Source organism: Poecilia latipinna, unplaced genomic scaffold (genome assembly GCF_001443285.1).
Source record: "Poecilia latipinna isolate Pla-1442-1.1 unplaced genomic scaffold, P_latipinna-1.0 Scaffold24, whole genome shotgun sequence".
Taxonomy (NCBI): domain Eukaryota; kingdom Metazoa; phylum Chordata; class Actinopteri; order Cyprinodontiformes; family Poeciliidae; genus Poecilia; species Poecilia latipinna.
Genome location: NW_015112640.1, coordinates 1,059,838 through 1,072,766, shown reverse-complemented (window position 1 = coordinate 1,072,766; position 12,929 = coordinate 1,059,838).

Genomic DNA, 12,929 nt, shown 5'->3' with positions numbered 1-12,929 from the left:
GAGAACCTGAAGCTCCCAGGCCTCTGGTAGAGGACCCGAGCTCAGAGGATGAAAGAGACCACCCACGGAGAGTGAGAGGGGATTTTTTTTTTTTTTTACATACAATTAATTTGTCTGCTCTATTTTGCAGTTTGGAAAACTTGAGGCAAATCAAATTTTCAGCCTTGCATAGCAGAACATTTAATCTTTAAATAGGGAGCAAAGGCTTTGCAGCCTTTGTAATACTGCAAAGGTTGTAGTACTGCACAGAAAGTCCAGCAAAGTTTAGATTTAAGATTGAGATCACAGTAACGCGAACTGTCACAACTCTTTGCCATTCCTGTAACAGCTTGTTTGTGCTCATACATAATGTGCTCTTTACATTTTCATAAAAGTTTAAAGTACTAAAGACTTCAAAGCGCTGTTTTTTTAAATGTTAAAATTCACAAAGCATTGAAGACACTCTTTCTCAAATAACCTTTGTAATATGAACCTGCCATTGGTGGACTACATTCCTGTTGAGTATAAATAGACTCCAGGTATAACAATCTTAAAATCCTTTATCAAGTTCCTGTTACACAAGAAAAGGCATCACAATAGACTGCAGGTGAAGCTATGAAGAAATGGGGTCAATGAAAACAACAGGTAGAAGGAAAGTTAAGAAGTTAAGAAAATATGTTTTTTTAAAAACCAAATTAGGTTTGCAGCTGGCAGTGTGCAGATCTGATGAGAAAGGCTTTATTTGAAGCATTTTATTCAAAACTTGTTGAAATGATTTGTTTCATGAGAATCTAACTATAGCCAGTTGAGATGATTGGAATAATGGCAATATCAAATGAATGTGTCTGAACTCCATACCGTCAAGAAGGATCAGCCATCTACTTGCAAACTCCATGCAGAAAGACCGGGACCGGGAATCAAACCCAGAACCTTCTTGCTGCAAGGCAACAGCTCTACCAACTGCGCCACTGGAAGTATTATTTAAAAAATAAATAAATAAATACACACTTTTTTGTCTCAAAACATGTTTTCACAATGTCATAGTTGAATACTGTCTGTACTTAAACACATGTTTTATTCTTTAAGTTTGAAATGTCACAAATTGAGGAAAAAAAATAGGTGGGAATACTTTTTCGATGCTATTGTTCTTGACATACAGATTATTTTTCAATTATTGAATGAACTGAAAACTGAATGAATAAAAAAAATATCAGCCAACAGTTTAAAGGATTTATACATTCATAATTTAAAATATAACCAAACAAAGCCAAATATAAGAGTTAAAAAAAAACAAACATGCACTGTAGGTTGCTGGTTTTGTGAACAATGAGCTTTAACAAAACATTAAAAAAACTGGTTTGTAAGTGGCAGAGCACTCTGATGAACTGGTTCATTCATGCTTAAATATATCAAGAGGTCCGAATATAAAATGTCTTTGTGAGCGGCACTAAACCTAATGAGTTTGACTGGTGTGCCAAGCTAGAAAAAGCCAAGAAAGTACAGTCAGGCTCCGGTCACTGGATGGCTACAACCTAATTATGCTCTAATCTCCGATGTTCCAGTTCCTCACCAGGATTACACATGGGAAGAAAATATCCCATTTCCAGGATGGGAGGAAATTAAACGATCAGCACGTGGAGCAGGTGCTCATCTGGTCTCTGAGAACTCCCTGATGGCCTTGAGGAAAATGAGATGGGAACAAAAGAGGTAGTAATGTATTTATAATCAGTACCCAGACTGTCTGATCCAATACTGCTGGTATTTTTTAATCAGATCAATTTGAAGGTGTGTTCTTTTTCTTTCACTGTCATCTCTACGTGATCCAGCCCTGCCTGACTTCAGCTTTGTGCCAGGTCCACCCTACTGTCTCATGTCCCAGCTCTGTGACCCAGAACAACATTTCCAGGTGGTGCCACAGGGTCACTAGTCTGCCTGTGAATCAGTGCTGTGATAAAATATGAAAACCCATTCTGGACATTAAATACCACATGGCCATGCAGCGGTCCCTGCAGACTTCATCTAACACATCCACCAGATATTTAAAATAAAGAAAAATCATAAAAATATAAATACAATAGGCTCCACTTTCCTTCTTAAGTTTGATACATCATACTTTGTAAAATGATCATCTCAGATAAAGAGCATTATATTATCAGGTCAGACATGGGCCTAAAGAAGAGCATATGATGCTGGTGATGATGAAACCCGACTTATTAAATTGTAAAATTTCTGCAGAATAATAAAAGTAGCATAGTTTATATAGAGAGCTTTGGTTCTCACTGATTTACAAAAAAGCAATTAAATGGTGATGATGAAATCCAACTTACTAAATTGTGAAATTTCAGGGAAGTGGCCTTCTTTCATGGAAATCGGATAGCATAAAGTCAGTACTGATAGCAGCCGATTATTTAATATAAGGTGCTTAGTTAAGCTTTTCTTGTGTCTCCTTTCAAAGGGTCTAGTGAACAAAGTTTGAGAAACATATGACAAAGAACCTTTTATCTGTAAATGCTTAGCTGTAAGTGCACAGCTGATAGGCCTAATCCAATCTAAGAAACGTTCTGATCATTTGAGCAGTGATAAATTAACTTGATTAAATTTGAACTTCTACTGACTCTTGACGGCTGGTGCGCCAACCTCTGAAGTGAATAACTGATACCAACTAGTTTGACCTAAAGATTTTAACCCACCTTGTTCTTTGGTCAGTCAGAGTCAAATCAAGGTTTTGTGGACTTTTAAGCAGAATTTAATTTGTTCTTCCCACTTCCATTTAGGACCATCACTTACCAGTCACCACAGCAACACAGTAATTTATGTTATTTCTATTGTCAGTGGATTATTATTTGCACATGTGGCATCCTGGGACTTTCTAAATGTGAGACGTATGTGAAGTTGTTATCCCCAAATGTTTTGGGTAAATGTCTGTCAAATCAAGTCAGGCTCTTTCCTTATGAATACTTTCTGAATTTACAAATTTAGAAAGCTGCAAAATAATTCATAATTAACTGCACCTTTGAACATCGTACTTTTGATTGTAAACCAAGCCTTACATGTGAATGTGTTTTATATTCAATGCATATAATGATTAAATGCTTCTGAATGTTAATAATTTGAAAACAGGAGCAGTCATGAGTATTTTAGCTGCAGTAATAGACTGATGACATTTTTAAAACTAGAAGAAAATTGGGTAACACTTTATTTGAAGGGGGTTGAATAAGACTGACATGACACTGTCATAAACATGACATAACACCTGTCAGGAACATGAATAAGCCTTCATGAATATTTATGAATGTTGTCATAAAGCGTCATTCGGTAAATTATGACACTTTTAGTACAAAGTTGACATTATTCAAAATGTCTTTGTTATGACAACTTGACATTAACAAAGAAATCATTACTGTTATAAATTTGTTTTAAAAGTATTACTGACTGCACTTTAAAAATTAGGTAACTTTATGTTATTAAAGGTAAAGTTTAAACAGTAATGATTTCCTGGTTAATGTCAAGTTGTCATAACAAAGACATTTTGAATAATGTCAACTTTGTATTAAAAGTGTCATAATTTACTGAATGACGCTTTATGACAACAGTCATAAATATTCATGAAGGCTTATTCATGTTCATGACAGGTGTTATGTCATGTTTATGACAGTGTCATGACAGTCTTATTCAACCCCCTTCAAATAAAGTGTTACCGAAAATTGAAACGTTTCCAGAAAGTAAGATAGCTCCTCTTAAGTTACTCCAAATCTCCTTCTGATTGGCTGATTAATCCTTTTACATAACACCATCAGAAGTACATAATGATCTTTTTATTGTATTTTCCAACAAAGTCAGAGAGGCCTGTTTTGTTTTTCTTGACTCAGTTCTGTTATTTTGTTTGCATTGTGTGTTAGGTTTAGTTAATCTGCAGCGTAAAGTTGAATAAGATTCCAGACATGTGATGTCAATTAAAAGCTTTGTTTCAGTGCCTCGCCCTTCATACGCAGCACGATTCTGTAGGTGATCTCAAGTAGGGAATTACAGGCACAGAAAGTCCAGATGAAACCAGTAACACTGATCTGTCACAGAGTGTCCTTGGTAAACACAACTACTGTTGGAGCAGAAATCAAGTAGATTGTGGATCTCAAGTATTTGAGGTGGTTAGGAACCACGGCCACCCTGAAAACTTCTAAAACTTCTAGAAATACTTCATATCGCCTCTAAAAGTGATCATTACTGCCCCCTATAGGTTGTCATCCAATAATACAAACAGTAGAACTATCGCTATCACAGAAGCTAACATCTACATCTACAGTTTCCTTATTGCTGCTTTTGGGCTACAGCCAATCAGTGGCAAGGAAAACGAATGATGCTCCTGGAGTGGATGATTTTCAAACAATGTTGTGTAAAATGTGCTTACATTCAGCTTTCCAAGCTGGATTTCCTGTCAGAAATTGTAGGTATGCTTTACGGAAAGATATGTGAATCGATGTAGTGAGACAGTTTTGTTAAAGTGGTTCTGATACTAAAGTTAATGGAGCAAAGCTGGTATTGAATCTTGATTTAACACTTCTTTCTCTTCCGTCTCTTATAGTATGTGTCAAGTTTCAATCAGTTTAGATAATATTTATTAAACATTATTTTCTGAGGATAAAAATGTCCTCGAGGTACAATTAGGGTAATTACTTTGTAACTCTTTAAATTGGTGTGTGTGTTTCTTCAACATATAAAAATTATTAAATAGGTAAGTTTGATTATAACTAAATGATTGATACTTAAATTATAATGTCATTATTTTTTATGCTTGAGTTGAAGTGACATTTAATTTTGAGTAAATTCAAATTTCTAGAAATCTTTTGAAATCTTTTGATTGTTGAGACCACGTAATGTTTTCCCAATGTAAACTGTTAATTAAGAGTCTAATTAAAGACTTGATCTACATAAGAGGATTATCTTACTAATCATCAAATATCCACTGACTTTCTCATTGTATTACTGATAGGAAAAATACTTTTTTGAAACCAATTAATCTTCAGAAAGTGACAAAGTTATATCTTTTCAGCACAATCCTGTTCAGAGTTATCTGATAATATATCTGAGCAGTGTACAGATGCTTTGTCCATCGTTTTAACAGAAACTAGAGGTGAGACTGTCAGAGAATTTGCACCTTGAAAGTTTAGTGCTGAGGAATTCCCAACAGTTTCCTGCTTTAAAAACACAAAACACTTTTATTTGCACGCTCCTCTGTCTTCCTTCCTTTGCACGTGAGGTGCGGCTACTGACATGTGGCTATGAAAACACTGAATATGGAGGGCGTGAGCTGAGATGGTGGCTCCATTAGGCTTTGAGCTGCTCCACTAAAAATAAGTGTGTTGATAAAGATGAGTGCTCCAGGCAGTAAGCCGCCCCAATGCCAGATCAAGGACAGCCTTGTTTACTCCACATTCCTTCATGTTCTTCCCACACACCCACAGCCCTTTCCAAATCTCCAATGACTTAGCCACAAAATAAAGGGAGGCTGACCATTGGATAGCAAAAATCAGAACACATCTCCCGTAATAAACTGTATTTTATATGACGGAACACGTGTCTGAATTAAATCTTAACTTTGAGTCTTTCAAAATAAAAATCTCTGACCACAAGAGGCAAAATGAGTCTTCCTAACACTTTCACTTTCAACAAAAGAGATTGTGCCGATAAGTTTATGATACAACTTTAATAAGTTCCTGGACAGCAGCTACTGCTTGAGCAAATATTAAAACATGTGGAAGGGCAGCTCAGCAGAAAGGGAGGAGATCCACAGCCATAATAAAAGTTCCCGTATCAGAGGCAGCATGACTCATTTGAAGGCAAAAGTGACAACAATTTGTCCAGAATAAATCAGATGCTTGGTGTCACTGCTGCCTCAAAAAAAGTGTATAAGATATTTACCAACTTTGAGCACACAAACAAGATTGATTTGACTCTGGTTCTGCTTTGTAATAGAGCCTTGCTTTAAGAAAACCAGCAGCAAATGACAAACATTGCTACTACTGTAACTTGATGTAATGAGCATCAGTCGTTTTTTTACAGCTAGATTTCATCAATGTTCTGTAAAAGATATCACAAGCTTTAAACATCTCACAGAGCATCGTTCAGTCTCTAAAAAAAAGAAAGAGAATTGAACAATTGTGAATCTACTAAGACATTAAACTGACTCGCCTGTTCAGGACTATATTAATTAAAGAAAGAGCCAAGATACTCATGGTAGCATTGTAAGAGCCGCAGAGATCCACTGCTCAGGTGGACAATCTGTCGACAGGACAACAACTACTACTCCTACTACTCGTAGGAGTCTACTAACCTAACTCCTACGAGAGAGACACAAAAGAAGAAAGCCGTTGCTAAAAGGAAGCAGAAGTCTGATTTGCAACTTGGCAGAAGCCACAAAAGACACAAAGGAAAACGAGTGGAAAAAACCAAAGGTGCTCTGCTTTGTTGGCTGACATACAAAACTCTGTCTGTGGGGGAAACCATCGTAATGAGGAAATGGATGTAGTTAAATTCAGAGCAGTACTTGAAGACACATGCACATCACTCCTTTGAATCTTTAAGTGTAAAAATCTGCAACAAATGTGTGACGTTTTCTTTTATGTGTACTATTCATTTTGTCTATTGCAACAAAAATGATAAAATCTCTGAAGCTTGTGGTTGCAACATGGAAAGGTGACAAAGTTCAAGTGGGAGGAGTAGCTTTTGCATCCAAGATTGTAAATAATAGCTCTGCACGTGTCTGCGTCTCTGGAGCTTCTCAGATGACGGCTACCATTAACATCTACAGATAACATCTGAGCAGCGCTGTACCATTAAACTCAGATCCTTTCAGAACAAGGATGCCTTCCTCAAGTCCATTCCTGGAGCTTCATAGAGCCCATGCAGTGCAGCCTGTGTTGAAGGAAGTTACCGACATGCCTCACCTCCACAAAGCAACTTTTTCCTGGGTGTATTCTTTAGTAGAATAGATGGTGCGGAAACTAAAAATGCTTCACACGCGAAGAAAAAGCGATGAAATCTTCAGTCTTTGTTGTTTGGCACAAAAAAGATTGTGCCAAACATTGCAGAGTAATTTTTATCTTCCTTGTTTTGTTTTGTTTTGTTTTGGACTGGCTGATGTTTCTGAAATATTTGAGATGCTTCAACCAATACAAACTTTGATGAGTCATAAAAGATCCAGTAAAACCTGACCCGTTTTCACTCTCTTTTCCACTGCCCAATTTAAAGTTTAAAATCTACAGACTGAAGAGGAGAATCCACCACTGAAAAAAGAAAAAAAAAAGAAAACCTCTAGTGTTTGTGTTTTCTGATATATTACAGAATTATATCCAATTTAAACATAAAGTAGTGTAACTGGAATGCTTCACCTTTGAAAGCAAAATATATTTTCTCAGATTATGCCAAAGATGCAAGGAAGAAAGTGGATACTTTCTGATACCTCTATCTGATATATTATTTAGATGCTATTACACTGGAACACAGATCATAAATCTGTTTAGTGAATACAGGTCAGGTCTTTATTTGACACAACCAATGAGGCTGATAAGTGATCCAGTCAATGGCGATCCTCACAGGTAAACTTCATCCTTCAGGTCAAATGGAAAGATTGTGTCAGTCCTCTGGACTGCTTGGCACCAACAAAAGCCAACATCTTATACTTTCCTTGACCCTGAGACCAGGCCAGTCTAATCAGGGGCATGTCGAACAACTGGGGGAGGATAAAGAAAGCAAACGGAGGGAAGAAATGAGAAGGAGCCAAACAGAAAACAAGGAACTACAAACCAAAAGGGAAAATACCTAACACAGAAGAAAGAAACTCAACACAGAGGAATAAACTGAATGCAGAAAGACCTTAACAATAAACAACAATCACAAAATGATCAGAAATAACAACCAGCAGATTACTTCAGTCCTGTAACATCCCAGATTCAAAAATTTGACCGAGGTAGCAATCAGTATTTGAATTTACAGTTAAGTAAGCACTCTTAATATTTTTCTAGATTTCTAAAATAGTAAAATGAAATTATTGACCTTCAATCGACATGTTCAGCTAAACATGGTTAGTCATATTGACCCAGTACCGTCTCGATGCCTGGGTGGCGCAGAGAAAAACTTCCTTCAACTAAATCTGCAGCGCTGCGCGGTCGTTGACGCTAACCTGCAGAACGACATCAGTTTGTCAAAGTTCACACCTGAGATGTACATGCTTCGTTACAACATAGAGCTTGAGCAGAGGGAAGGAGTTTGACAGGCAAGATGCACATAGAAAAACGGACACAAACTGTCAAGTTGGCCATCATATTGGCAGGCGGCTGCAAATTTTCTAATTGTTCCTCCTTTCTGTGCACGTACAGGGCGTGTCGTGTGTAAGTATGATACCATGACGTAAACAAAGCCTGACGTGTTAGTTCACTTACATTTTCAGTTAACGTCTAACAAAAGCCTTGTTGATAGCGAAGGCCTTTGCAACGACAGAAGCAGTGGAGGTGGGGTGCGGTAATCAGCAGATAAGTTGAGAGCAAATAATTACAATGTTTAAAGTAGCTGCAGTCTTTCAGCATGTCAGACGAATCCTGGCCTACTATCTTATCCGTTTTTAACGTTCACTCCAGTCAGCCTGACTCAAGACTAGGGGACTTAAAATATATCATAAACATACATTAAATGGTTCTGTGAGAACGCTGTGTGCTGCATTTCTCGTTGCCGCATGCCGTCTCTGTTGAGTTTACCTACTGCCTTATCGTTATGCCCCAGTTTCTGCATCCAGTAGATCAATCTGCACCATGCCACCTCACCATGGTAACAGCTTGAAGAGGACAGCGTGTTTGTGTCAGTGTTCAAGAAAATGTGTTCATGCTGGATGTATTTAAGGTAAGCTGAGTAACCTCGCTTTAACATCCTACACACATTTCATCCTGTAGGTAAAAATCAGCAGAGCGCATAAAGCTCTCTTCACACCTCGAAAAGATGTGTGAAAAACCTTAAAATAAAATCATCTATTGTTATGGCAGCATAATCCCACACTGATCAAATTCAATTTTTAATATGAGGACATTTATTCTCAGAGGGGTAAGAATTATCTACGCATTAAATGCTTCACTTGAAGAGTCTGGCAAATATATTTACACTCCTTGATCTTTTTCACCATTTTGTCCTGCAAAATTGCTGAATTTTGTTGGGATTTTATGTCGTAGACCAAATCAAAGTAATAGAAACTAATAGAATCTGAGGAAACCAATACAAGGGTTATCTTTTTGCTGCAACTCCAAGTGTTTTTGCCATGTAAAGCATTTTGAAATACCTTGTTCTGTACAAATAAACCCGCATTGCCTTACAAATGGATGGTGAAATGATTACTTCCTTAAGGTGTCCAGATCAGTGTCCCGTCAAAGTGACGTCTGTCCTGTAGAAGCTCTGCTGATGCAGAGTCACACATGAAAATGCTGCATCAAGTATATGACTGATGTTGCGCCTCTCCTTATGTTAGCTTCACTTCATATCAAGATTATTCGCTTCATTGCAAAATCATTCTGTTGAAAATGACAAAAACTTTAGTAAGTGATTTTTTTTTTGGCTTTTTTAAAAAAAAAAAAAACTTGTTTTTTTTTATATTTAAGAAAATGCTGTAGTTAATTATTGGCATAGTTTTAAGAGAGGAATGGCATGCCAGTTCTGTTTGTTTTAACTCTGCTGTGCTGAAAGATCTTCGGTAAGTACACACCCTCCCACACTGACCAATGTGGCCGGTCCCTCTCTCGGACGCGTGACCTCTCTTAAATGACTCAAAACGTGTGGCGATACCTGCTTCTCAAGCTATCATTTCCTGGGCACCTGGCGACAAAATTAGGTCACATTCCACATCCCCAGGTCCAGGATCTGGACAGGCAGGTTCTGTCTGGCTGGGATGTCTGGGTGCTGACCAAATAGTTGCACCAAATCTATTTCACGTGTTCTGGTCTAGACCATGGTTTCTGCTGCCCCACTTCCTCTGCAGGAAGGCGTCACGTCTACATCCTGCTGGACATGCGTGCCAGAGAAGCTAGCAGGGATTTATTGAACTCCCCAATGCAACCTTCATTCAACCTCACAAAAGCAATGACCAGCCTGCAAATCAGGTTTTAGTTCAGAAAATTGTCAAATAGCCAATTTTGTTTTTTGTTTTTTTTTTTGTCATGTACTAAGATTAAAACTTTTAATTCTCCATTGGCATGGAATGGATATTAGGCTAAAGATTGTTCCTCATTTAATCTCTTCCCTTTTGCTTGTATTTATAGTCCAGCAAGCTGTCAGCGCCTCTCAGCTGCAGAACTCCTCAACTTTCCTAAGTGCAACAAACACACGTGCAGATTTTTTCAAGAGAAACCATAACTCAAGAACATAACTCGACAAGGTAACTTAAACTTGTCAAAATTAAACTTACTTTTTTTACGCATGTCAAATTTATTTTGTATACACAGAGCACTCCTAAGTGCTTCATGGGAAAAAAAAAAAAAAGAACAGTAGAAAAAGAGCAAATACACTTAGTTAATCAGAGAAAACCTAAAACTGGAGTTAAATTGAAGCTCAGGAAAGTCATAAAAATCCACTGAGTTAAAACAGGAATGCCAGCTTTAATGACTGCTGTGACACTGAGAAGAGTTTACCGAGCTGCAAATAAGCTTAAGTGGTAAAACATGTTTGTAGCTTTGTGCTTTCCTCCTTAGCACACTGCAGATTAACACGTTCCATATGACCTGCGTATATCAAGAAAGAGCAGGAGAGAAGAACTTATTCGTATAAGAATATCCCCTCCCATTTCTCCACACGTGCTGCAAAAAAATCACGTGGCACACAGCATCGCCAAGATTTGGAAACATAATATTTTGATTTTCATGCACACACATGTCTGCCTGCACAGAAAATGTATGTTTTCTACACACTCTGTGCAACACAGTAAGTGAGTCTCACATGAACAGGAGGCTTCGAGCCAGAGTTTCCAAGAAACTGCAGGTCATCAGGTCGCATGGCCGTTTTTATAGCTTTGCAGTTTTACAGCTGTTATTTCCTGTTTTTCTTTTTCTTTTAGCAGGGCTTGATTCCTGTAAATGTATTGCTTTTACAACTTTTGTTTTTTGTTTTTTTTAAATATGTGTTGTCAGATAAAGTTTTAATTAAATAGAGTGAAATGTCTTACAGAAGGATTCTATGAAAGAATGCACTTTGTATTTGGAACTGATTATTGTAGCTGCAGCAGACAAACATTTTTTTTCTTCTATCCTTACGTATATGAAAAAAAGTGAAAATTAGTTCTTTCAGGAGCAAAGTTCATGAAAATGCAGCCTTTTAGTCAATTGGTTCCCTTTTCACTGTACGAACTTTAGAGTACATCGTTCTCCATTTTCCTGGAAAAACGAAGTAAACATCATCTGTTAAAAGTCAGAACCGAGGCTCCGCCTCCGCCTGGCTGCACGTGGCGGGTGTGTTTTGTCTTCTCTGTGCAGATGTCATGAATTCTAGAGTTTCTTCACATATGTGGGGGCGCATGAGTGTGTGTGTGTGTCTACATCCTGGACATGAGTGTGCTTGCCTCTGTGTGTGTGTGTGTGTTTGAGATAGAAGAAGGGCTGAATACTGGTTCTGTGTGCTCATAGCTGTTATGTAAGAGTCCTTTGGTTCCAATCAGACTATATCTGAACCCCATGACATGATGTAGAGCACAGACTGTTCAAAGATGTCAAACATGCCTGCACACAAATACCAATAGCTTAATGTTTGTCCTTGCATTTGCTTAAGCTTTTACTGTTGTTTTCACCGTCTGCATTGGAAGGTGAAGTGTCATTATCTAATCAGATAGCAGAGAAAATAAAATAAAATAATGATAAAATTACCTCAGTGACGACTTATTCCTTCATAAATACACAGAGGAAGGCATCCTAAACAAACGACTACGATGAGGTAAAATATGCCAAACTTTAGTAAACTAAACTTCCTTACACATCGATAAACTATGCAATTCTTTCTATTCCTGAAATATGTGACGACAGTTTTGGTTATAATTAACATATTCACACGCTCTTTAAATAGAAATATCGCTTTCTGATGAAAGACCAATGCTGTTAAAACTTTCTCAAAGATAAAAATGCTGCATGCTCTTTGAACTTTATTTTGCTGACATGAAATATGTTATCAACCAGCGTGGAGGTTGCACATCTAGAATGGTGAGGGGATTCCTTATGGTATTAGCACAAGCAATCTGCAGCGTCCAGCAGTCGGTCAAAACAATGACTAAACCAGACAAACATGATGACACCTTGACGCGTTGGAAAACTTGAGTCTGTGGTCATGCATGAGGCCTGCAGATCACATTGTGCAACCGACCAGAAGTAAAACAGCAACTTACAGAAACAAAGTTCAGAAGCGACCTTCGGTGCCACCTTCTAAAGCCTCTAACAACATTTCTGTAACCGACTGCTCGGTCATGTCTCTGATGCATTTTAAATTTCAGTAGAGGGTTGCAGTTTATCGTCTCAAATTCCAGTGTTTTATTTTAGAGTCCGTGCAAACAAACGCCTTGGCACCAGCTCAACTTATGAACACTGATTTGAACAACAGCTGGTGTATTTAAATGTTTCCCTTACCCCTGTTCTGACCTTTGGTAGGTACTTTATGAAGAGCCATGCAAACAGTAGCTCCACATGCCTATTCCAAGCAGATGTATTACCACTATCTGGTGACATTAGAAATGTTTCTGATTATAGTTAACAACAATGTTAATAAATTCAGCAGGAAGTAGCGATTTTAAGTGCAGCTGTATGCAGCGAGAAGACAGATGAAATGAAAACAAATAGGAAAGATGAGATGGAGTGAGTCTGCGGTATCCCAGTAATAATCAGTTATTTTACCAACGTTAGAGTTTTTATTGTTTTTGTCTTGGATTATACTGAGCAAGAGAG